Source organism: Astyanax mexicanus, chromosome 1 (genome assembly GCF_023375975.1).
Source record: "Astyanax mexicanus isolate ESR-SI-001 chromosome 1, AstMex3_surface, whole genome shotgun sequence".
In the NCBI taxonomy this organism is placed as follows: domain Eukaryota; kingdom Metazoa; phylum Chordata; class Actinopteri; order Characiformes; family Acestrorhamphidae; genus Astyanax; species Astyanax mexicanus.
This window is the reverse complement of record NC_064408.1, coordinates 81,611,801-81,638,428: the sequence shown is the minus strand read 5'-3', so window position 1 is coordinate 81,638,428 and position 26,628 is coordinate 81,611,801. Positions and strand designations below refer to the sequence as shown.

At 36.6% G+C, this 26,628-nt stretch overlaps 2 long non-coding RNA genes across 5 annotated transcripts; one reads left to right on the top strand and one right to left on the bottom strand.

Annotated features, from left to right (window-relative positions):
* Positions 1-9,521: 9,521 nt before the first annotated feature.
* Positions 9,522-14,803, bottom strand: LOC125804825 (uncharacterized). Of its 2 annotated transcripts, none has more exons than XR_007441011.1 (3): positions 14,689-14,803; positions 12,334-12,447; positions 9,522-9,689 (listed from the first exon to the last, which is right to left on the bottom strand). It is a non-coding gene; the product is annotated as an uncharacterized LOC125804825 (long non-coding RNA). The 2 variants fall into 2 exon arrangements; XR_007441010.1 differs by having other exon boundaries at positions 9,522-9,686.
* On the top strand, positions 14,397-20,028 carry LOC125804827 (uncharacterized). Of its 3 annotated transcripts, none has more exons than XR_007441015.1 (4): positions 14,397-14,633; positions 17,106-17,214; positions 18,703-18,816; positions 19,852-20,028. It is a non-coding gene; the product is annotated as an uncharacterized LOC125804827 (long non-coding RNA). The 3 variants fall into 3 exon arrangements; XR_007441013.1 differs by lacking the exon at positions 14,397-14,633 and adding an exon at positions 15,350-15,466; XR_007441014.1 differs by lacking the exon at positions 14,397-14,633 and adding an exon at positions 15,350-15,466 and having other exon boundaries at positions 19,849-20,028.
* Positions 20,029-26,628: the final 6,600 nt, after the last annotated feature.

Sequence of the window (26,628 nt, the reverse complement as noted above, 5' to 3'; positions counted from 1 at the left end):
ATCCTACAGCCACACATGTTGCCTCTCATGGCTTCCGACTGGCATTTTTCTGCAGGATAATGCTCACCCACACACCTCAGGGGTTTCACAGAAATGTTTTTACCATCCTCTATGGCCTCTTCGATTACCTGGTTTATTACCTATTGGGCATTTAAAGGACCCGCTGGGCCTATGAGTCCAGATGCAACATCTGTAGGCAGATGTGTTGCAGGATGGCATATGGAACCTGTGAACCTGTGAGTTGAAACATATGGTCCTTTATGTGATTCTAATAAAGTGAGTGAAGCCTGTGAATTAAGCTACAAAACAGAGATTTTCTAATAAGGTAAGCACACAGTAGATAGTACAGTATATGTTTCTAATAAAGTGACCAGTATGTAGAAACAAAAAGGTAAGGGTTTTTTTAAAATGGTAGCCAGTGAGTGAAAGCACATGGTAGGTGTTTCTAATAATGGGACCAGAGAATGGAAATACAAGGTAGGGGTTTCTAATAAAGTGGCCAAATAGTGTGAGTACTAATAAAGTGACCTGTGTGTAAAGGCACAAAATAGAGTTTTATTATGAGTTGGCTCCTGAGTGGAAGCACACAGGTAGCGTAGATGTTTCTAATAAAGAGGCCAGTAAGTAGAAGAAAAAAGGTAGGGGGCTTCTAAAAAGATAGCCAGTGTGTGGAAACACAAGGTAGGGGTTTCTTACAAAGTGGCCACTGAGTGTGAGTACGAGACAGGTGCTTCTAATAAAGTTGTTTAATGGATGGAAGCATACAGATAGGTACAGTATTTCTAAAAAATTGGTCAGTAAGTAGAAGCAAAAAAGGTATGGGGTTTTTAAAAAGGTAGGCAGTGTGCAAAAACACAAGGTAGGGGTTTCTAATAAAGTGGCCAATGAGTGTGAGTGCAAGGCAGGTCCTTCTAAAAAGGTAATCTGGGAATAAAAGCACAACGTAGAGGGTTTCTAACAAAGTGGTCAGTGGATGAATGCACACAGGTAGGTACAGTGTTTCTAATAAAGCCACCAGCAAAAAGGTAAAAGGGTTTCTAATAAAAGGTCAGTGGGTGAAAGCACAAAGGTTATAAAACCTTTGGGGGCTTCTAAAATGGTAGCCAAAGTATGGAAACCCAAGGTAGGGGTTTCTATTAAAGTGGCCACTGAATGTGAGTGCAAGGCAGGTGCTTATTATAAGAGGATCATGAAGTGAAAGCTCAAACTAAAGGTTTATAACAGTTATTATACTGTATTTGTAATGAAACTGTTGAGGTAAATTACATGTTTAAATACCTGAAGCATTAACATGCTAATTTACCTTCAGTAGCAGGGTATTGTATGAATGTAAAGATACAGAAGGAGCAGAATAACGCAAGGAAACAGCAGTGCACCAGGTTACGTCAAAACCCAGGCTGTTAAGTGTGGTTTCACGTGGAGCACATACACGGATGTAGCCTGTGCTCTCTGTATGTAGTGTGAGGGCCATTATTTGACCGTTCCATTCAGACCTGCTCTAAAAATGAAAGCTCCTGCAGTCGGTGAACAGAGGTGGAAAGGCCTGCGGTGCATGCTGAGTCACATTCAGGTGTCTCGACTGAATATAAACAAGCTTCTAACAACCACACACTTCTCCTGTCAAAGCCTACACCTTTGCTTCTGCTTATTTTGGTTGCTCTCGTAAAGATATCTTCCCCAAGCGAGGGCCTGCACTCTTTTCCCCTTAATGAAGATGGCCTCTTCACCGCCATATGTGATTGCTCTACGCTGCATTCTGCCTGATTGGTAATGGAATTGATTGTGACAGCGTTTTGACTGGCTGGATAATTACAGTGCTCAGCACTCGGTGCACGCGGCGGCTGTCTCTGGAGCTCCGGTCCTTTCACACTGGCCTAACTGCCCTCCAGCCTCGCACGCCACGCTGCCCAGGACAGGCCTAAGGAGGCAGGAGAGGCCCCCAGACGCTGCTCCAAGAAGCATGTAATTGATTGTCTGTGGCATTATCAAACATTAATAATTCCAGTGATTCATTCTATTAGCGCCACAGATGCTGGCTGTAATAGCGGCAGCGAGTTTTCACAGCCATGCAGAAAAAAAATCAAACCCAGTGGGCCTTTATCCAGAGAAAGTAAAAGTGCCTTAGTCAACTAATTTACGTTCTTAACACAGAAGGGGAATTATATAAACGCATGAGACCAAAAAGTTTTCTTTTTTAGTGCTTGGTTATTCATTGCCCTTTAATATCAGCATCAATACATCAATCAGGACTGGATTTCACTTGTATTTTGACAGTTTCTGCACATTTTAGTCCACTATTCCATTTACTTACTCATGCTGTGTGTGGTTCAGAAACAGTTATTTAACTGCTGTTTAACTGCTGTTTAGATTAAAAAACATTTAAATACAGGTTGTAATGTAACAAAATAGGTGAAAAGCTAAGGGGGGTGAGTACATTTGCAAGCCACTGTAAATGCATTCTCTTCATATAATTTAAGAATTAAAATGGAAATCTGCTCACACTTGGCTCATTAGTTTTCAGAACTTCAACAACTACACTACAATAAGGAAAGGTTCATTAACTTTCTAATGGAGTGGTAAATTATTGTATATAGAATAAAATGTGAACTATGTTTTTTTTGTTGTTGTTGTTTTTCAATTGCAATTAATGTTAGTCATCCTTCAGCTTCAACCTCAGGAACTCACAACAGCATGTGCTGCTGCTAGTCCTTATTAGAAAATGTGAGAAAAAGAGAAAGATGGAACGGTGCAGCGTGAGCCGTTTGGACCCCATCACAAGAGGAGGGCCTGTATGAGCTCAGAGGCTCGGTCCTCTTCCACCACATCTGCTGCGTCATTAAAGCCTTCCTCTCAGCAGAGCGGCAGGTCCCGTAGTCCCGTGACACTCACACATCTCATCTCCTCAGCTCACTCTGCGGGAGCTCTCTGCTTTCAACAAAACATCAAGATGCTCCTAAACTTTCTGACTGACATACAGCAATCTGTTCACCCCACGCTGCGACTGCTCCACACATCCAGATCAACACTGCAGCTGAAAGCAGCTGAATTTTCTTTCAGGAATGAAAACACAAGCAAGATAATTAATATTTGAAAATGTGAAACACTTATTATACATTTCTTTAGTTTTTTTGTTATGTGTTTTGTATGTTTGTCACTCCATATATAGAGGGTATTGTGACTGCACCCCTGGGGATAGGGGCGTGGCCACCGTGAACCAGTAGACCATAATCACAGAGAGACACAGACACAGGTAGTGAATGAATTTTTGAGGGGGGGTTGTGCTGTTGGATGTTTTACTTGAAAATAATTAATTAAAAGATGAAATAAAATGGCACTTTGGGGCATAATATAAATTTGCAGATGCAACATAAAACATAGGGATTTGTACTATTAACCGTACCATGTTCACCAGATAGAAATTACAGGAAACCGCATGTCAGTGTAAGAATGCACAGATACATTATTCTAGCAGAGATTCATTGGTTAAGAATTGCTTGACACATCCAAATGTACATTTTCTGTTCTAATTATGTTGAATGATCGACAAGATTTTTGTAAATTATAAGTGATAGAAGGCATATCCAACAGGAAAAAAAGGATCAAATTTTGACTTTAAATAACCTAACCATATCTCGATTGGCTGATGCAAAAAATGATGGATTTTTGATTTTTGAAAATTTGATTGACAGCTAAGACCAAGAATTTAATTGGTTGATGCAAAACATGATTGACAGGCTCATGTCCCGAGTCCTTGTTCACTTTAGGTCACCAGTCCGCAGCAGTACCCTTCTCGTTTAGCCAGCCATCTGGGACCGACTGGGGCTGCGTGTCCTGGCATGGGGCAGTCACAGTATCCATGTGATTTCACAGTTGGGGCGTGGCAAAAGGAGCTCACGCTCAAGAGATCACCCACATACCCAGTGCAGATACACATACGTACCAGGTCTCTTTAGGCTTTTTCAAATCTGAAAGTCCAAATCAGATTTCAACATCATTTTATTGAGAACTTTATTAACTAAAGAATTTTGTCCTCTTCACCTACATGGGCTGTATCTCTCTATACTTTATTCTAGTTGGATTGTAAAATGTTATAATTTGGGGAGTTGCCTTTCCATGTATTGTACCAAACCTGACTGCAACACATCATGCAGCAGAAAGAGTGTAACAGATTATCTCAAAAATATATGTTATGCATGGGATTGACATCCACTACCTAACCACTCTGCTTAGTGTTCTCAAGTCTCACGCTTTGAGCCAGAGTGTCAGGCAGGAAGAACTGTCCAATTCAAAAATTCTGAAACACACAAACACACGTGAACAACTGAAGGAGAACGGCGTGCATCTGGACGGGACTAAAATGACCAGGCCAACACAGGGTTCAGTGAAAAACAGTGCGTAATTTTCTCAGAGGACATCTGAGAAAAAAACGGACATGGTCATTCCGGACGGGAATAAAATCACAGAGGACCCCCTATAAAAGAGCAAATTACCCCAGAACCCCCTAAGAATCTAATCTCGTCCGGATATGGCTTCATTGTTTTTGAACAACATTAAAATCAGTTACATAAAATGTGAAGAAACACAGTATTAATGTAGAATGGATAAAATAAAATTACTTTATTTATAACTTCACACTCATTCTTATTGCAGTTTTATATTTGAAGGTTTGAAGTCCAAAAGTATGTGAAAAAGCTTTGATTTTCTTCACATCAGCATGAAGTGGAAATCGTAACATATTACTTTAGAGCTATTATTCTAGATATATGTCTAAGTAAAGGAGATGTTGGTGTCATGGAGTGTGTCATTTAAACTGCTTACTGCCTCTACAAGCATATTTTTACTTTCTACCAAATTGCTTTTATTTTATGTTGCTTGATTTTGGGAACAGGGTTTTAAAACATTTTTTGATATGCTTTTGGCCTAAAGCCTTTGTATTATTAATAGCAGAGTGGAATGTGTAGAATGTTTTATGGCTTGAATGGCCCTGGAACAGGCAACATCTAACAAAAGTATTATAGCATCTTATTCTTCTTACCAAGCTGCTTCTTTTAGAATGGAATAGGGTGGAACTGCAACAATGACAATCATTTAAACTAATTAAAAATGAGTTGTATGATAATAAAAATGTACTGTCTGCTCCCTTTAGAAAAATTGATCTAAAAGTGATGTTTAAACGGTTGTGTGTTGTATAGAAGTTCTTCCTTCAGTTTTGAGTGTTTGTGATGCTGTAAATAAGCTGTAAAATGTTTTGACATTCTGTTTGATGACTAACAGCACTGGCTTAAGAACTGCAGAAATGTGCTCTCACTCTCACGCTCTCTCTGTGGATGACATCTCTCCATCACCTCATTGCCTTGTGAGACAGGCTTCATTGCTGTTGTGATGGATGTCTTTCATGAGAAATCCTTCTTCTCTCAAGAAATACATATTTACTATGCAAGTGAAGACTAAGCTGAACGATTTTTTTTTTTTCATGAAATAATCCTTTTTCTTACATTATTATTTTGGACATGTGTCTTGACATTTGTCAGATATGCTTGCATATTGTTACAGAGTGTCACGTCTTGGCCTCGTCTCGTGTGTCTGTGTGTCTTCCCCACGTGACCTGTGCTCCCCTGTGTCTCCCGTCTCAGTACTTTTCCACCTGTGTCTCATTTGTAGCTCCGCCCCTTCCCCAGGTGTTTCTAATTATAATGTGTTTCCTGTTTCTTTAAATAGCCCTCCTCTGCCACTTTGTCTCCGTCGGTCTTTGCACCTTCCCCTGTCGTTCTTCTTTCTCTGTGTTTCATTGCCTCTGTTCCTCGCGCCTTAGTCTCTGTGTTTATCTCTAGTTTTATGTTTCTAGTTTCCTGTTTATTTCCGTCTCCCTAAGCTCCTGGAATATATCCCTGCTTTGTGTTTATTTTCTAGATTAGCTACTTGTATTTATTCCGTTAGTTTATCATAAGTACTTCTTGTTTGTTTAGGTTTATGTTCTCTAGTTTCACTCGTTGTTTTGGTTTTTGATTATTCGTTTATCTTGGTTACATGTTTACGTTACTTGTTTCATTGTTTATTTGTTATTTATTTATTAAATCATTCATTTTTCCCTTACCTGCATTTGTGTCCGCCTCCTCGTCTCCCTGCCTGGGTCTCCGTGACACGGAGAGCATTGGGTTGTGAATAATCCTCAGCACTGCAGTGACATGGTGGTGGTGTGTTAATGTGCATTGCACTATACTGAATGTATAAAAACCCCAGCAGCACTGCTGTTTCTAAAACACTGTGTTCACTCACTGTCCTCCACTCTATTACACACTCCTACCCAGCTAACAGGGAAAGAATGTTTAGCAACGCTTTTAAATAGTTCCAGGAAGTTTAGCCTGTAACATTTCAGAATGTTACTGGAACCTTATTTCTGTAAACACATGACATTTTAATGGTTTGAATCACAGTATTTTTCGAATGTTTCAAGTACAACATTAAAAATACATTTAAAAGACATTTCCTAATACATTGGGAAATCATTGACACGCGTGACGTTGCAGAAATGTTACCAGAGTGTTTAAAATGTTCATTTGAATCATTCTAAGAACATCCAGAAACTTGTCAGATTGAACATTCAAAGAATGTTAATTGTAATTTACAGGAAATATTCTGTTAACCGAAAATTGTTAGCTGGGTATCAGGCTGCTCCACTTTGTTTGTGTTGGTTATCCTTTGGCCTCTCTCCATTAGTGCCCACAGGACTCTGCCAGCATGACTCTGCCCACAGGACACTGCACGCAGGACACTGGAAATGGGACACTGTCTGCAGGACAGTGCCTACAGGACTCTGTCCACAGAACACTTTCTATATGACACTGTCCACAGGACACTGCCTGCAGGACTCTGCCCACAAGAGACACTAGCCAGAGGACACTAGCCAGAGGACACTACCCATAGGACTCTGTCTGCAGGACTCTGTCTGCAGGACACTGCCTTCAGGACATTACCTGGAGAACTCTGCTTGCTGGACTTTGCCCACGGGACACTTCCATAGGACTCTGTCTGCAGGACACTTTCCACAAGAAACTGCCCACAGGACTCTACACACAGGATGCTGTTTGGTGGAAAACTCCAGCACTGACACTGAGGTGTTTAATAATTCCAGCAGCACGGCTGTATCTAATCATACCAGCACAACACACACTAACCACACCACAACTTAGTCCAGTAACACTGCAGTGCTGATAATGACCCATTACCTAAATTATACTCTGTCTTGGGGTCCTGTGGGGTCCTGACCATTAAAGAACAGGATGAAAGAAGGATAATAAAGTATGCAGAGAGACTGATGGACTACACAACAAAGAGTCACTACATTAATAATGGAGAAGCTGTTTTTCTAATTTGTATTTGTATCATAAGGCGAGAGACGCCTGACCTGAATTAACCAACTGAAGAGTCTGGGAAAGAGATATTAAGTGCTCCCATTAACTTTGTTTGTATTTAAACAAACAGATTGCTGCTGACTTTAAAACCGTATATAAATGCAGCTGTGGCGAGGTGTCTGACCTTCTTTTGGGAGCCCTGCTCGCATGCTAAATGTCTCTGGGCGTTTTACTTGAGGTAAAGGTCATTCTTCTCGGCCCGTTTTGTGATCAGCTCTAAAGCGGAGGCTGCCTCTCTCTCTCTCCGGACGAGTGGGGCAGGACATTTCTCTCATCAGTGTGAGGTGGCATGTGCCGAAGGTGCTGACCTTTGGCGAGAGCTAAATGGCTCAATTCAGCCTCCAATTAGGAGGAGCAGGAAGAGGGGGAGAGAGAGTGCAAAGCTATCTCACCAGGAGCCGGTCTCCATCTGACCTAACCAATGGATTTCAGCAGCTCCCACTTATCAAAGTGCTCCTGCGTAGGATTGAGTGATATGACGATATGATATTTCTCCCAGATAAATTAGACATGCTGTGAGAATCGAGTTACCATCCACATTTTTTATTGATCTCCTCCCTGGTTCTCAAAAGTGTGGTTGTATCTAGAGCGTGAAACAGGAGCTTATGCTACTGTTACTTCAGTATTCTCACACTGAGGTTTCCCCAACAGGCACATCATATTAAGCTAAAATGCAGCTACAAGTAATGGGATGCCATTTAATCATATAACCACATAAAAGTACATTAAAATAGCCGGTATATAAAATTGGGGGTAACGCTTTATAATACAGCCCGCGTTTTAGAGGGTAAGTACCCATTACTTACGGTGTAAGTTCTCTGTATGTACCCTTTACTTACGGTGTAAGTTCTCTGTATGAACCAGGGTACATTCAACATACTTACCGGGTCCTACAGGTACTTAACTGTAAGTATAAATAAAGAACACAGAAAGAACCAGGAACAAGAGAGTAACAACTGGGTAACTTTCTGACACTTACCGTGTACTTTACCAAAACATATGGTATAACGTTTCTGTATTTATCAGTTTATTTAAAATACTTATGTGGTTCTCCTAGTACTTAAATGTAGGTACAAATTAATTACCAGGAACAACAGTATAAAAAAACTGGATATGTCATTGCCTGCACTTTCCCTAAATTTCTGGTGCAATATTAATGTATGTATATATATGTGTGTCTTATTTAAACATTTTGTTCATGATAGTTATAAAGGTTTCATTCCAGTCATACCCAAGGGACTTATCATTCTAATATATTTTATTAGTTTGAATAAAAAGATAATGCTGAGATTTCAAAGGGAATTTATTTTTTAATACACAGAAAACACAAGGTTTTATTTTAATGGATAATGGTGGATAGGTTTCCATCTTCAGTCCTTTTCTGCTCGACTCTTCTCACCGTTGTTGCCTTTGTCTTGCTCCTGGAGTCCTGGTGCACACCTTGTCCTGTAAAGCTGCTTTTTATAACCCCTGTTCTAAAAAGAACTTTAAACCCACACAGACAACAGAGAGCGGGCTGTATTATGTAGTGTGCAGTGTTCTGCTGTTCTTACTCTGTAAGTACCCAGTAAGTACTCAGAAACAACAGAGAGCGGGCTGTATTATGTAGTGTGCAGTGTTCTGCAGTTCTTACTCTGTAAGTACCCAGTAAGTACTCAGAAACAACAGAGAGCGGGCTGTATTATGTAGTGTGCAGTGTTCTGCAGTTCTTACTCTGTAAGTACCCAGTAAGTACTCAGAAACAACAGAGAGCGGGCTGTATTATGTAGTGTGCAGTGTTCTGCAGTTCTTACTCTGTAAGTACCCAGTAAGTACTCAGAAACAACAGAGAGCGGGCTGTATTATGTAGTGTGCAGTGTTCTGCAGTTCTTACTCTGTAAGTACCCAGTAAGTACTCAGAAACAACAGAGAGCGGGCTGTATTATGTAGTGTGCAGTGTTCTGCAGTTCTTACTCTGTAAGTACCCAGTAAGTACTCAGAAACAACAGAGAGCATGCTGTATTATGTAGTGTGCAGTGTTCTGCAGTTCTTACTCTGTAAGTACATACCACTGAGACCAATTTTTTGTTAAATCTTAATAAAAGCAAAAACAATCTGTACAACAATACATAACATTAAACTTATTTATTTATTTATTTACAATCATCATTGATTATATGTTTCTTTTAGGTAAAATGTTATATTTTTTGTTCTTCTTGATCTTCTTCTTCTTGTGCTTTTCCTTTTTTTCGTCTATCAGAAAGCAGGATGCGGAATCTTCTGCCCCTCTCCATCCTGCTTTTGTCCATAAGAAAAAAAAAAGAATAAGTTTACTTTTTAGATGCAATTATATGTATCATTAATTTCAAAGCATGTCACACAAGTTTTTAGCCTTTAGCAAATACTCATTGTGCATTTATAAAGTATATATATATATATATATATATATATATATATATACAGTGAGTCCAAGAAGTATTTGATCCCTTGCTGATTTTCTTCGTTGGCCCACTAATAAAGACACTATCCTTCTGCACTTTTAATAGTAGATATATTCTAACATGGAGAGACAGAATATCAAGACAAAAATCCAGAATATAATTTTAAAGAATATATTTTAATTAATTTGTATTTCAATGAGGAAAATAAGTATTTGATCCCTCTTGCCAAACACACTCAATACTTAGTGGCAAAGCCTTTGTTTGCAAGCACAGCGGTGAGACGTTTGTTGTAGTTAACCACAAGTTTAGCACACACACCAGGGGGAATTTTGTCCCACTCTTCTTTGCAGATCCTCTCTAAATCATGAAGGTTGGTGGGCTGTCGCTTGGCAACTCTGACCTTCAGCTCCCTCCATAGATTTTCGATCGGATTGAGGTCTGGCGACTGGCTGGGCCACTCCATGACCTTAATGTGATTTTTCTTGAGCCAATCCTTTGTTGCCTTTGCTGTATGTTTAGGGTCGTTATCATGTTGGAAGACCCAACCACGGCCCATTTTCAGATCCCTGGCAGAGGAGAGGAGGTTGTCCCTCAGGATTGTGCGGTACATGGCTCCATCCATCTTCCCAGTGATGCGGTGAAGTAGCCCTGTACCCTTGGCAGAGAAACACCCCCAAAACATTATGCTTCCACCTCCATGCTTGACGGTGGGCACAGTGTTCTTGGGGTCATAGGCAGCATTTTTCTTCCTCCACACATGGCGGGTGGAGTTGAGGCCAAAAAGTTCAATTTTGGTCTCGTCTGACCACAAAACCTTCTCCAAATAACTTGGTTCATCTTTCAAATGATCATTGGCATACTTGAGGCGCGCCTCCACATGTGCTCTCTTCAGCAGGGGTACCTTTCGGGCACTGCAGGATGTGAATCCATTGTTGCGCAAAGTGTTGCCAATTGTTTCCTTGCAAACTGTGGTCCCAGCTGCCTTCAGGTCATTTGCTAACTCCTGCCGAGTGGTTGCAGGACAATTCCCGACCGTTCTCAGCATCATTGCCACCCCACGAGGCGAAATCTTCTTTGGAGCACCGGGCCGAGGTCTGTTGATTGTCATGTTATACTCTTTAAACTTTCTGATAATTGCACCAATAGTTGTTACTTTCACATCCAACACCTTACTAATCTTTTTGTAGCCCTTTCCAGCTTTGTGAAGGTCAACAATTCTGACTCTGAGGTCCTGTGACAGCTCTTTGGTTTTACCCATGTTGGAGACTTGAAATCTGTGTGATCTGTCTGATTCTGTGGACAGGTGTTTTTCACACAAGTGATTAGTGAGAACAGGTGGCTTCAGGTCAGGTAACAAGTTGATTGGGAGTGTCTAACTGGTCTGTAAAAGCCAGAACTGCTAATGAATACTAAGGGATCAAATACTTATTTCACTCCATGAAATACAAATCAATTAATATATATTCCTTAGATTTCTTTTCTGGATTTTCTTTTTAATATTCTGTCTCTCCATGTAAGAATACATCTACCATTAAAAGTATAGAATGATCATGTCTTTATTAGTGGGCCAACGAAGAAAATCAGCAAGGGATCAAATACTTCTTGGACTCACTGTATATATATATATATATATATATATATATATATATATATATATATATATATAAACATACAGTTGGAAGTTTACATACACTCATGGACACAAATGTCATGGAAATGTTTGCAAATACAGATTTACACATGAGTGATCACAAAAATTATGCAAGATAGTTTTGTCACTGGATCAGAAATAATTTAATTAATCAACTGGCCAATAGGAAAGTTATAATAGCATCATGCTTTTTGGCAGTTTTTTTTGGCAATAGATACATTAAAAAAGGTAAAGGGAAAATGAAGAGAGTAGGAAAGCTCAGAATTCTGCGGCTGAACCTAAAACTATCAGCTACACTGCTGGAATAAGCAAGGCAACTTTTTAACACTCTGGCCTCAAACATACAGGAAACGTGTATTGTGCTTAAAAGTTGTATCTGTGCAAGGAAACCAACAAATTTAGCGACATCTACTACTTCAGCCAAGAATGATCAAAACTACAACCACACAGACACACGCAAAGGCAATGTGTTGACACGTCTCAGAGGTATAAACTTATATATGTATATACTACGTCTTGTCTCTTGAACCCAATATTGTGAGATGAGTATCTCGTCACACCTTTTGTGAGCAGTGAACACTGCACATACACATTCAGTGTGAAACAGCTTAGCATGGAGCAGCAGCAAAGATGCATTAGTTAACAGCTGTAGTAATTATCTGGCTAATATATCAGATTAATCTGACCACAAACAAACTGCTCCAGACCACAGGGCACCTAAAGAGGACTTGTGATTAGGAAGGTGTTGATAATGTTATGCTTGATCTGTGTATTTCTGCAACTGAAAGTGAGAGAGAATTTAAACGATTTAAACAATAATTTACACATGCACATGGAGACACACACACACCTGAAGGACCTGCAGCCATGTCAGGAACAGATGTTAATTTGTCCACATGTTCCTTCAAAACTGTGCATTCATCATGTAGGAATTTGATTTCCACCTTTAGCTTTGCCACCTCAACTAAAAACAAAAACAAAAGAAAGTACAACATGTTAAGAGTGTAAAACCTTGTGCTGCTTGAGAAAATGTTTTAGGCTAATGGATTAATAAAAGAGTCACACCCCTAATGTATGTATCAAGTTTGCTTTAGTTTAATAAATGGTTTCATTTATAATTACATATAAATTATACAGATGCAGTTAGTCACATTTAAGGGGGAGGGGGGATCACTGTTTGTAAAATGCCTGGATGATGGGGCAAAAATATATACAGTGCCTCAAATAGGGCAGTGCAACAAGATGATATGTTTCATTATGACAATAAAAAAATGTCTATTGTTTAGTATTAAGGTCTATCATCTATATCGTTGCAAAATACAACTTATTTTTTTGTTGCCTGGGTGATGCACCAAGGCTAATAGGATAGAAATGGGATAATAGGACAGCCCTACATCAGGATAGAAATGTTTGATCAAATTGCAAGGCCCTACCTCCGAGTACTATTCAACCCCCTACAGATTTTGCAAGTTAAACAGTCACAATTAACATATAATCGTGAAATATGGCCTATACGTGGCCCTGGACATGTTAAATACACTGTAGCAAAAAAAATATTCTCTGTTAAATTCATTTTGAAACATTTTGAAAAGTTAAAAATGGTCAATTATTATCCAACAATTCAAACCACCAGAATTCTGTGTGGTTCCCTCAAGTTTTAAAATGTATTTGAGCTATTACAAAAAATGAGCTTCACATGCTTGGATTAATTTTTTTTCTGACTACAAAAGCCCCTCCCTAAACAAAAGAACAGCACTCATACATGGTAAGCATGGAAAACACTTGTCACAGATAAAACCCTGGAGGGTCACAAGGCTGGCAAGGGCTATAAAACCCTTTCAATGAGTTGGGCCTTTATGTCTTTGCTGTCGGGAGCATCATCCAGAAGTGGAAGGATTTCGGAGTCCTATAAAACCAAAAAAACAAAATGTTATCCAATACCACCAAGACAGTCTTAAAGAACACATTCCATGGAATGTGTTCTTCAAGACTGTTCTGGTGCCTTGAATAACAATTTGATTTGCTGGTATTATAGGACTTTGAAATGTGGTTTATGCAAAAGCGAACAGACATTTTTCCTAAGTTTGGTATTCAATTACTCCAAAATGATACAGTAATATCCTTTGTTACTCATGCCATTAATGGAATGTATGGAATGTGTTCTTCAAGACTGTCTGAGTGTCATTGGATAACCATTTGATTTGCTGGTTTTATAGGACTCCGAAATGTGGTTTAAGTACAACCGAATAGACATTTTTCCTAAGTTGGGTATCCAATTACTCCAAAATGATACAGTAATATTCTTTGTTACTCAATCTATTATTAGTATGGAATGTTTTCTTTAAGGCTGTCTTGGTAGCATTGGATAACCATTTGATTTGCTGGTTTTATAGGACTTTGAAATGTGGTTTATGCTAAAGCGATTGGACATTTTTTCTTAAGTTTGGTATCCAATTACTCCAAAATGATACAGTAATATTCTTTGTTATTCATGTCATTATTAGTATGGAATGTGTTCTTTAAGGCTGTCTTGGTAGCATTGGATAACAATTTGATTAGATTAGATATTTTTCTCTAAATATATTTTACTCTAAAAATTTACAGTAATATCACTTGACATGAATAACATTAACAGTATGGAATGTCTTCTTCACGGATTTCATTGTCTAATATGATAACAATTAGATTTTTTTTTGGTTTTATAGCCCCGAAATATCTTTAAAAAAAAAACGAATGGACATTTTTGGTATCAAATTACTCCAAAATGATACGGTAATATCACTTCAAACATTTATCTGGGATATATGAGAAAAAGATCACTAAGAATTTAGTGCTGTGATATGATATTAATTTGATTTGCTTATTTAATAGCTCTTTTTCCAAAACGTTACACTGCTCTACAGATAAGCAGTGGTCTTTCTGGTGTATATTTGTGGATTATCCCTCATTAAATCATGTTTATTTGGGTGTAAAACTAGTCTCTGTTCCATTTTAAGTCTCTGCACGAGAAGCGCCAGTCTCTGCTCCTCCGGGTGCGCTGTGCACGCGGCTACCGTAATACACGGCTTAGACGCGCACTCCAGTTCTCGGTGTAGATAGCGCGACCGAGCGTTTTCTAAGTGCAGATGGCGTGACCGCGATATAATTCCAGTAAGTAACGCTTTACTCATGTCAATGATAGATAGTTAACCTAAACTGATTTTACCTTTTTCCTTTCGTGTCTCCTTTTTTCACGGCTGCTGGCTCCCTCGCTTTGTGCCACTCAGTTTTCCAAACAACTCCTGCGGTCCTGACGTCATTTCCTGCTGCATTCACATTTACTCTCGTAAATGTCTAATTGGCCATAATATATTTTCTTTTAATTTGTTGCTGTCAAACAAAAAGTAATACATGCATATGTGTTTCATAATAACATTTTTGTGGACGATGTTTTGTCAAATACATTATTACGAAAAACAATATTATTGTAATTTTAAGACGATTAAATGTGACAAACATAACAATAATATAGCATATCAAAGCACTTATACCCTTTTAAATAAAACAAAATTTGAATATATAATAATATATATATATATAGTTAAATATAAAATAATAATAATAATAATAATAATAATAATAATAATACGTTTTTATTATGATTACTGTAATAATATTATTATTAATATAATTTCATTTTATGCCTTGTTCAAATGATCAAACCCAATACTTAATTAAGTGATATTGTCAAGATGGGTCAACATTTTTTGTATTTATTTTACTAATTATTTATTTAGAAAATGTTTTTTTCTGTTTTACTGTTATTTTATTTACTTTGTAGACTAGTTATAGGTACCTTGGTTTGCGACAAAAAAATTTGAAAGCATTACAAGCTAGCAGTATTGCTAAACCTCCCTTCCAGTAGGTGGAGTACTGAGAATTTAAACTTAGTTCACTTGGTTAACTGTTTGTACTACAACACTGGCTGTTAAGCATGGAGCGAGGTAAGGTGGAATATGATATGATACATTAATATTGATATGCATAATAGGGTTTATTGATTTTAAGTCAACATACATAGATGTTACCAATCTTAGCTTAACTAGTTTAAATTATAAATCCTCTAGCTGGTCAACACACAGCTCCTCAGCAACGTTTTTTGCTCTGCTCCCGACAGCATGGATTTGTAGTGATAGCTAGGTTAACTGAAGCTATAGGGTTCATAACAAAATTACTTCAAAGAAAATAACAAGGCTGTCGTGAGTTTTTTTTTTGTTCAAATACCCTGTTACACCTTAAGTGGCGCATCATTTTCCCCCATTCCACCTTAAATATTGCTGCAGGAATAGAAAGTATGTTGCGCAATTTAAGGTGGTACTGAGAATGTCCAATAGAGCGGTCTGCTCAAACAAGAAGCAAAATATAAAGCTATTTTTTTTGTGACGGCCATAGGATCGGAAAATGCACCCTTTGAATCCATTAAAAAGTTTCATAGTTAGTAATGTTAGTAGAGTAATATTATTATTATTATTATTATTATTATTATTATTATTATTATTATTATTAATATTGATCCATGATGGTCTGCTCTACTCATTAATACTTAATAATTACATATTAATTGATAGTTTAACAATACGTCTAGGTCATGTTTATGCAGGATTTTCTTTTTAATATTTACAGTTATGGTATATAGAACTTATAATGATCTGTTTTCCAAAAGCATCTTAACATTAAGAACATCAGACTTAATGATCTTAAACCCAGCCATGATTGTTAGATCCTCAGCTGGTTAATTTGGTTTGCAATTCATTTATGTGTAGATAATCAGGGATTATTTAATTTCAACCTTTCCTTCATTCAGTTTATTATTTTAAATATTGGCTTATTTGGATTGTTTTGTAACATTACAGTATATGAAATGCACTAGACCTGATGGATTTTTAACATAATATCAAATTACATTTAAATATTGTATTGTTATGTTTAGTCTGCAGAAAATATGTTCAGAAAAACACAATGTTTCCTACTATTATTATAACAAATTATCATTCACATATTAATGCAGTAATTTAACTTTGTGTATTTCATACTTATTAATGTATTGTGTTTTATAATAATTTTAATATACTACCATTTTTGAGCTTCTCTTTTTTATAAATGCACTGCTCTTTATTTTACACATCTTTATTATTGTAAAATTTATTTAATCAAACATTTTTTGTAAAATAGTTCGTTCATCCAACATTTATTTAATTATTTAATAAAGTTACATACATTTCTAAATAAAAGTATTTTCAATTAATGATTCAGACATCCTAACTAATATTAAAGTTAAGGGTGCAGTCTTACAATATGAAATATGCACTAATATTAATAATAATACACAACCGTCAAACAACATACCCTTATTTAGTACACATAAGTATCAACAACAAAAAATGTAGTGTTAATAATAATTTAATTCAATAATTATTTTCAGTTCTGATTCAAACTATGTATGTTTATACAGTCTCATATCTATGATCTACAAAATTACTGCACAACAACAAAAAAATGAATGTTAAATAGGTTTTTGACAAAACAGTATATTTTTTGTTTTCATTTACAAATTTCATGAACATTTTTACTCTGTGCCCTAAGATGGAAAGACCAAAAAGACTTCTTCCTCAAAAATATGTGGACAATGAAGAGACAGGTGTGACCAAGGATGAAGCATCAAGACAAGAAAGAAGCAGGTCAAGCAGCCAAGGTGACAGTGGATATTATATAAATTGAAATGCAGCAACCGAATATTATACATCTGCTGTGATTTCTATGGGTTCTATGATATATCTTGCTGGCCATTTTTGACCCATGTTGCACATTAGAGGAGTAGTGATACAAAAAGAGCTTTTATTAAAAAAGTAAGAAAATACAAAATAAAATAAGGATGCACTATGATCCAAAATACTGAATACTGAATGATTAAATTAATTTAAATTTAAATTAATTTATTGTAAACCTGTGTTGCGCATCAAAAGGTTAAAGGTAATGTATTAATAGTTTTGGCTTTGGATAGATATCTATACGAACATGCTTGACTAGTTTCCCTTCTAAGGTAGTCCATTACATATATTGTCACTATAAGACTTTATGTTAAGTATTTTGCTTGGAACTATTGTGATGTAATTCATTACTTATGGTATTTTTTGAAACCAATGTCCCCACCACCATTAGCTAGCCATGACCATTTAGACAAGACTGATCTCTGCACAGGAGGAAACTTTGAAAGGCTGTCCAGGGCATGTAAGGTTAAAAGTAGCTACATAATCCTTCCACTTCTGGATGATGCTCCCGACAGCAAAGACATAAAGGCCCAACTCATTGAAAGGGTTTTATAGCCCTTGCCAGCCTTGTGACCCTCCAAGGTTTTATCTGTGACAAGTGTTTTCCATGCTTACCATGTATGAGTGCTGTTATTTTGTTTAGGGAGGGGCTTTTGTAGTCAGAAAAAAAATTAATCCAAGCATGTGAAGCTCATTGTTTGTAATAGCTCAAATACATTTTAAAACTTGAGGGAACCACACATAATTCTGGTGGTTTGAATTGTTGGATAATAATTGACCATTTTTAACTTTTCAAAATGTTTCAAAAATGAATTTAACAGAGAATAATTTTTTTGCTACAGTGTATTTAACATGTCCAGGGCCACGTATAGGCCATATTTCACGATTATATGTTAATTGTGACTGTTTAACTTGCAAAATCTGTAGGGGGTTGAATAGTACTCGGAGGTAGGGCCTTGCAATTTGATCAAACATTTCTATCCTGATGTAGGGCTGTCCTATTATCCCATTTCTATCCTATTAGCCTTGGTGCATCACCCAGGCAACAAAAAAATAAGTTGTATTTTGCAACGATATAGATGATAGACCTTAATACTAAACAATAGACATTATTGTCATAATGAAACATATCATCTTGTTGCACTGCCCTATTTGAGGCACTGTATATATTTTTGCCCCATCATCCAGGCATTTTACAAACAGTGATCCCCCCTCCCCCTTAAATGTGACTAACTGCATCTGTATAATTTATATGTAATTATAAATGAAACCATTTATTAAACTAAAGCAAACTTGATACATACATTAGGGGTGTGACTCTTTTATTAATCCATTAGCCTAAAACATTTTCTCAAGCAGCACAAGGTTTTACACTCTTAACATGTTGTACTTTCTTTTGTTTTTGTTTTTAGTTGAGGTGGCAAAGCTAAAGGTGGAAATCAAATTCCTACATGATGAATGCACAGTTTTGAAGGAACATGTGGACAAATTAACATCTGTTCCTGACATGGCTGCAGGTCCTTCAGGTGTGTGTGTGTCTCCATGTGCATGTGTAAATTATTGTTTAAATCGTTTAAATTCTCTCTCACTTTCAGTTGCAGAAATACACAGATCAAGCATAACATTATCAACACCTTCCTAATCACAAGTCCTCTTTAGGTGCCCTGTGGTCTGGAGCAGTTTGTTTGTGGTCAGATTAATCTGATATATTAGCCAGATAATTACTACAGCTGTTAACTAATGCATCTTTGCTGCTGCTCCATGCTAAGCTGTTTCACACTGAATGTGTATGTGCAGTGTTCACTGCTCACAAAAGGTGTGACGAGATACTCATCTCACAATATTGGGTTCAAGAGACAAGACGTAGTATATACATATATAAGTTTATACCTCTGAGACGTGTCAACACATTGCCTTTGCGTGTGTCTGTGTGGTTGTAGTTTTGATCATTCTTGGCTGAAGTAGTAGATGTCGCTAAATTTGTTGGTTTCCTTGCACAGATACAACTTTTAAGCACAATACACGTTTCCTGTATGTTTGAGGCCAGAGTGTTAAAAAGTTGCCTTGCTTATTCCAGCAGTGTAGCTGATAGTTTTAGGTTCAGCCGCAGAATTCTGAGCTTTCCTACTCTCTTCATTTTCCCTTTACCTTTTTTAATGTATCTATTGCCAAAAAAAACTGCCAAAAAGCATGATGCTATTATAACTTTCCTATTGGCCAGTTGATTAATTAAATTATTTCTGATCCAGTGACAAAACTATCTTGCATAATTTTTGTGATCACTCATGTGTAAATCTGTATTTGCAAACATTTCCATGACATTTGTGTCCATGAGTGTATGTAAACTTCCAACTGTATGTTTATATATATATATATATATATATATATATATATATATATATATATATATATATATATATATATATATATACTTTATAAATGCACAATGAGTATTTGCTAAAGGCTAAAAACTTGTGTGACATGCTTTGAAATTAATGATACATATAATTGCATCTAAAAAGTAAACTTATTCATTTTTTTTTTCTTATGGACAAAAGCAGGATGGAGAGGGGCAGAAGATTCCGCATCCTGCTTTCTGATAGACGAAAAAAAGGAAAAGCACAAGAAGAAGAAGATCAAGAAGAACAAAAAATATAACATTTTACCTAAAAGAAACATATAATCAATGATGATTGTAAATAAATAAATAAATAAGTTTAATGTTATGTATTGTTGTACAGATTGTTTTTGCTTTTATTAAGATTTAACAAAAAATTGGTCTCAGTGGTATGTACTTACAGAGTAAGAACTGCAGAACACTGCACACTACATAATACAGCATGCTCTCTGTTGTTTCTGAGTACTTACTGGGTACTTACAGAGTAAGAACTGCAGAACACTGCACACTACATAATACAGCCCGCTCTCTGTTGTTTCTGAGTACTTACTGGGTACTTACAGAGTAAGAACTGCAGAACACTGCACACTACATAATACAGCCCGCTCTCTGTTGTTTCTGAGTACTTACTGGGTACTTACAGAGTAAGAACTGCAGAACACTGCACACTACATAATACAGCCCGCTCTCTGTTGTTTCTGAGTACTTACAGAGTAAGTACTGCATACTTTCAGAGTAAGAACAGTAGAACTCGGTGAAGTGTGGGTTTAAAGTTCTTTTTAGAACAGGGGTTATAAAAAGCAGCTTTACAGGACAAGGTGTGCACCAGGACTCCAGGAGCAAGACAAAGGCAACAACGGTGAGAAGAGTCGAGCAGAAAAGGACTGAAGATGGAAACCTATCCACCATTATCCATTAAAATAAAACCTTGTGTTTTCTGTGTATTAAAAAATAAATTCCCTTTGAAATCTCAGCATTATCTTTTTATTCAAACTAATAAAATATATTAGAATGATAAGTCCCTTGGGTATGACTGGAATGAAACCTTTATAACTATCATGAACAAAATGTTTAAATAAGACACACATATATATACATACATTAATATTGCACCAGAAATTTAGGGAAAGTGCAGGCAATGACATATCCAGTTTTTTTATACTGTTGTTCCTGGTAATTAATTTGTACCTACATTTAAGTACTAGGAGAACCCCATAAGTTTTTTAAATAAACTGATAAATACAGAAACGTTATACCATATGTTTTGGTAAAGTACACGGTAAGTGTCAGAAAGTTACCCAGTTGTTACTCTCTTGTTCCTGGTTCTTTCTGTGTTCTTTATTTATACTTACAGTTAAGTACCTGTAGGACCCGGTAAGTATGTTGAATGTACCCTGGTTCATACAGAGAACTTACACCGTAAGTAAAGGGTACATACAGAGAACTTACACCGTAAGTAATGGGTACTTACCCTCTAAAACGCGGGCTGTATTATAAAGCGTTACCAAATTGGGTCTTGCATTTGTGGGGTGTACCATATTGTATTGTACACAATAATATCATCATTTTTGACACTAAAAAAAAAAAAGTCCATATCATGATATTGCAATATTCTCAAAAGAAGTCTGTTTTGTATTTGTTTTGATATTTACTTTAATTTACCTTAAATTTGTGGTAGATTCTTGCTGTTGCATTAGTTTATTTTTGTTACCTTTTTTGTTACAATATAATTACTTTATACAGTATTATATTATGCCAAGTTGTTTACAATATAGACCGACGGAGAACCATGGGGGCTCTGCAACTCAGTAGAACAATAAACAGTTCTCACATCCACACACTTAAAACCTCATACAGAGATAGAAAGAGCAATTGAGAGCAAGAGAGAGAAGCCCAGATCCATAGATCAATAATGATTAGCACTCACGTTAACATTTTTCCCAACTGACATATTTCTGCTTGCCTGATGGAATCAGGATTGATAGAAACATCCTGCTCAGGTAGAGCCTCTCATTCAAGAGAAGCCTAAAGTTCAGTCAAAGCCATCCGAGTGGTTTTACCTAACACAAGAGATGCAGTGTACCCCCGCAGCAAGAGATTCATTATTAATGAGGAGACAAACCACTGACAAAATATGACTATTCTATGAGTATTCTTGCAATGCTTAACTAAATGTCTGTTTAAGAATAAAGTCTCGTCCTTCAACAAAAAGAGCCAATCAGCTTGCTGTTCCACTTTGAGTGAAGGTATGAGTCAGCATGCAAGTGAGGAAATGAGGAGATCCATACCAAGCCAAGCCAAGCCAAATTCATGTTTTTGTGCATTATGGAGCCAAACACAATGAATTGTTTATGAGGATTTGTCAGATTTTATCATGGATTGAAAACATGTTGAATTGGTAATTAAACCTTTTAGTTTAGAGTATTTTGGACTCTCCCCATTCAAACAGATGAAAGGCTGGTCTTATATGAGTGGATATAACTGCCCAGTGGCATTGCAAAGGTGACTGTGAGAGGAGGCTCTGATCTAGCTCTACTAAGCACTCTAAGAACAGCTTGCAGATCTAAACTTTGGAAGACTGAAGATTGATTTTTGTTGTATTAAAAAATCATACACTCATCCAACACCTCATAATGTTAGAAAATCCTGTACAGTAATTTTAAACCTATTCTTGCTTTTCTCATCTACCACAGCTATACACACAGAGAAATAAAATGACAAAAAGGACATAAGTGCTCATTGCTAACTTACACCCTGTCAACAGTCAATTTTCACGCCTTGTTAAAATAGCGTTGGAGTTTAGGAATATATTAATCCCGATGGCTGTGGAGGGAATGACTACTGGCACACTGATTGGTTTATTTCAAGTTACACCCAAAACACACCCATGAATAATTAAGAGAATTAGTACACTCCTTCTGCGTGTTTTGAGCTGCGCAGAGCGTATTTTTTGCGCCCTCAAGATACCAAAGACACAGGACACTGCCCCTAAATCAATCTGTGCAAAGCACCACTAACCGGTGCACTATATATTGCTAACATTGGGCACCAAGACTCAGTGATAGAAGGGCAAATTACTTCAGCCTGACGGATGTGATGAAATCACTTAAAGCTCTAGATAATGGAGAAGGAGCATAATGGGTTTCATATACAAGACTAACTAAAATATTATGGTTATTTAGCTGAAATGTTCTGAATTTGCTTTTAAATGTACAATAAATTATTAATCAACAACAGTGAAAAGTACAGCATGTTTTCTTTATTGATCAAAAGCAATTTGCTTAAATTAAATATAAAGAATAATGCGATGCTGAAATGGCAGTTAGTTTAAATAAAACTGTCAAACAATTTTGTAGTACAAACTTGTAGTACAGTATAATATAATCTGTCTGTTGACTGATCTGCTGGAATAGTCGTTTATTTGTTCATTTTTTCCTGAATCTAAGTTTGAATAAATAGTTTGACAGTTTTATTTAAACTAACTGCCATTTCAGCATCGCATTATTCTTTATATTTAATTTAAGCAAATTGCTTTTGATCAATAAAGAAAACATGCTGTACTTTTCACTGTTGTTGATTAATAATTTATTGTTTTAATCTACACAACACAAATATTATTGATTAGATTGATAATGCATTAAGCATTAAAGATTGATTATACCATTGAATGGAAAAGGTATCATAAGTTTTCACTCAGTACCATTTTGATTTATTTAGATATGTCTCATATTTATGCAATCACTTTTTTAAAATTTACTACATTGGATAACACTATTAATATTATGTGTTTTACCCTCCATTTGACCCCATGCTCCTAACAGGCATACAATGCTAGTGATAGGGGCATGTCGTTGGCCATGCAAAGAAATCACTATTTTTACCCCATTAACAAGGTGGAATTCATACATTCCCACAGAATTAATTTAGCAATCTGTTCCCCTATCCTACCGATTCATTTGTACTTGTTACTTTTTTTCATGTTACTGTATTGTTGGCCTTATTTATAACAGAAACGGTTGTAGTCACTGATATACGTGAGCTCATTAACATGTTGATTTTTATTGGCTGGTAATGAGGTCACATGTGTAAAGACAGCAGCGCTCTGTGTACCACTTCCATAACTTTGTAAAAAGAACTTTATTGCCATGCCAGCAATGTTGCTTCAAGTTTTATCAGTCTGGCCCTCTGCCCGTGCAAATTCACTGCAGACACTCCTTTCCCATAAAATCACAGTATCATTCATTTCAGTACAGAGCGAGCAGTAGGTGAACATGGACATGTGCAAGTATTTAACAGCAAGTTGACTGTTGAGGAGCAAAATCTAACCATTATTGCCTTAAAGGAATATGAAACATGATAACGAGTACAAACTTTTGTTGAATATCCCAACTTTGTTCTCACCCAGCATTCCGAAACATAGCGCTTTCAGCCAAGGCTCCCAATAGGCTTACAATGCTAGCGATAGGGGCATAGCATTGCCCATGCTAAGAAAGCACTATTTTTACACCATTAACAAGTTCAAAGCAGCTCCACACAGAAATCTGAGGCACTGAGAACTGAGAATTAAAAAACATTGTTTATACACACTGTACCTTCAGGTAGTTCTCTGGTCATAGCCATGTTAAAGTTAGTCAAGATAAGTCGACTGACGAGCACATATGAATCGGTAGGATAGGGGAACATATTGCAAAATTAATTCTGTGGAAATGCATGAATTCCACCTTGTTAATGAGGTAAAAATAGTGATTTATTTGCATGGCCAACGATATGCCCCTATCACTAGCATTGTATGCCTGTTAGGAGCATGGGGCCAAATAGAGTGTAAAATTTCACACCGGATTTCTCCCTAAAATGACTGTAAAATTAAAGGCATTTGTTGACATTAACAAATAGCATTTGTATGTTTGTGTGAAATGAATATAACAAAATATTTAAATAAAATATTTTTAAATAATACTTTCAGAGCAGCAGAGAATTAGCTGAAAGCAAGAAAAAAAAAGAAAACCAGTAGAACAAAAAAAAAACCTAACTATATAAATTCAGCAGTGAGTTATAACAGCTAATAGAAAAGCACATTTCATAGCACCTGTAAAATGTGATCTAGGCCAGAAATATAAATCTGTTTCATGTAAGTATAAATGAATGCAGTAGATGACAGCAGGTAGGCACAAGCTGTACTTCTTACTCAGCAGCTGATGATGCTACAGTATTGATAGTATTGACATATTATTGATTGATATAGTATTGATAGTCTAAGTAGCCATGTACTGCAGTAATAGCAAAGCATATTCACACTGAGATAAGACGGATACCGCAAGCATGATACCATTGCATGATAGATAACATCAGTATATGGTACAAGTGCATGAAAAATTCATTTTTATGTCTAAATAGAATATGTAGCCAATATTAGCCACTGTCCCTGCAGTAATGTGGATAACACTTTACACTAAAAGTACATTAATTAACAATACTTATGACTGTCTATCTTAACTGAAACTAATTAAGACATTCTTGAAAATCACATGTATTAAGCAATGTCTCTATTCATTATTATTTACAACATTCGTTGATCCAATAATAATAGGTTTGAGACCTGAATGAACCATTTAAAGATGCTTCGGCTTGCCATAGAAAGCCATTCCCTCTTTCTAATAAGTGGAGTGAGAAATCAGAGATAACAGATCTAAAGGGAGTAAATGAGGTGGTGGACAAAGGGTCCTATTGTGCACTTCCTGCCCTATCCCAAAGCACGTTTTTTTTTTTTTTTTTTTAAAGCCATAATGACTATAATGTTATATTAATTTTTTTTTTAATATGGGATGAACTAGGCTACTGTTTTTCTGAAGGATGAGAAACAAGGCTATTTTTTAAATGTAAGGAGTAGAAAGTTCAGATAACTGTGTGAAAATGTAAGAGTGGAAGTAAAAAGTGATCTGAAAAATATTTACTTCAGTAAAGTACAGATAACCAAAACTTCTACTTTACTAAGTTAACACAATATTTGTAGTTCCTTACTTAACACCTCTGGTGTTGGGAGGCTGTGAAGACTCATCATAAACATATGAGCAAGACAGGGATTATATTTTGTAGGATGTTAGATTAAGAGGTGGGGCTTTAGAAATGTTCCTCCACCTAAAATGTAGGTATTTCCACCACTTAAATATAACTACATTAGAAATATTGCGCCTGCTAAACAAGTTATCATATGGGTGATATAATTCCGAAAAAAGAATGTGCATGGACTGTTTTTTTGTGAAAGTGGTTCGTTTTTTTTCGGTAAAAACCTACAAATTATGTTGTAGAAACATTGCAATTATAGGAACAGCATGATGACTTTATTTTACCATCGCAAACAACACAATTTAGTTTAGTGAAATAAGATTGGAGATGGAGATTGCCACTGTCTTATATCTAGATATTTTCTATTTCATTTTAGTTTATCCCAAAGCCCTACCTCAAACCAAAAATCTCTCTCATTAGGCTAATTTACCTTTACATAAAAAATGTAGGATACAGGCCATCTGAAACGGCCTAAGGAAAGACTGAGGCCAGCTCACGGCACAACTTTTTAGTGTAAAATGGTTTCTTTCACTTTTATGGAAATGCATTTTTACACAGATCAGTGTGACAGTATGCATGTGATGCATGTGATGTGAATATATTACGAACAGATGATGAGAGATAGGGAAGGACACTCTGATGACTCAGTTTGAGCCAATCAGAAACACTGATGGATTGTAGAGGAGAAGCAGCTGGTGCCACAGATATATATCTGATAACCTTGGGAGAGTTGACGTGTCCCTGATAGGGAGTGTGAAATAGACTGTAAGGGAGGAGCTAACGCACAGCACAGAAACTGATAATAAGCTACACATCTTGGTAGAGAGACAGCTGTGGAACATCTGGACAGAGAACTACTGTAAATGAAGCTTTAATA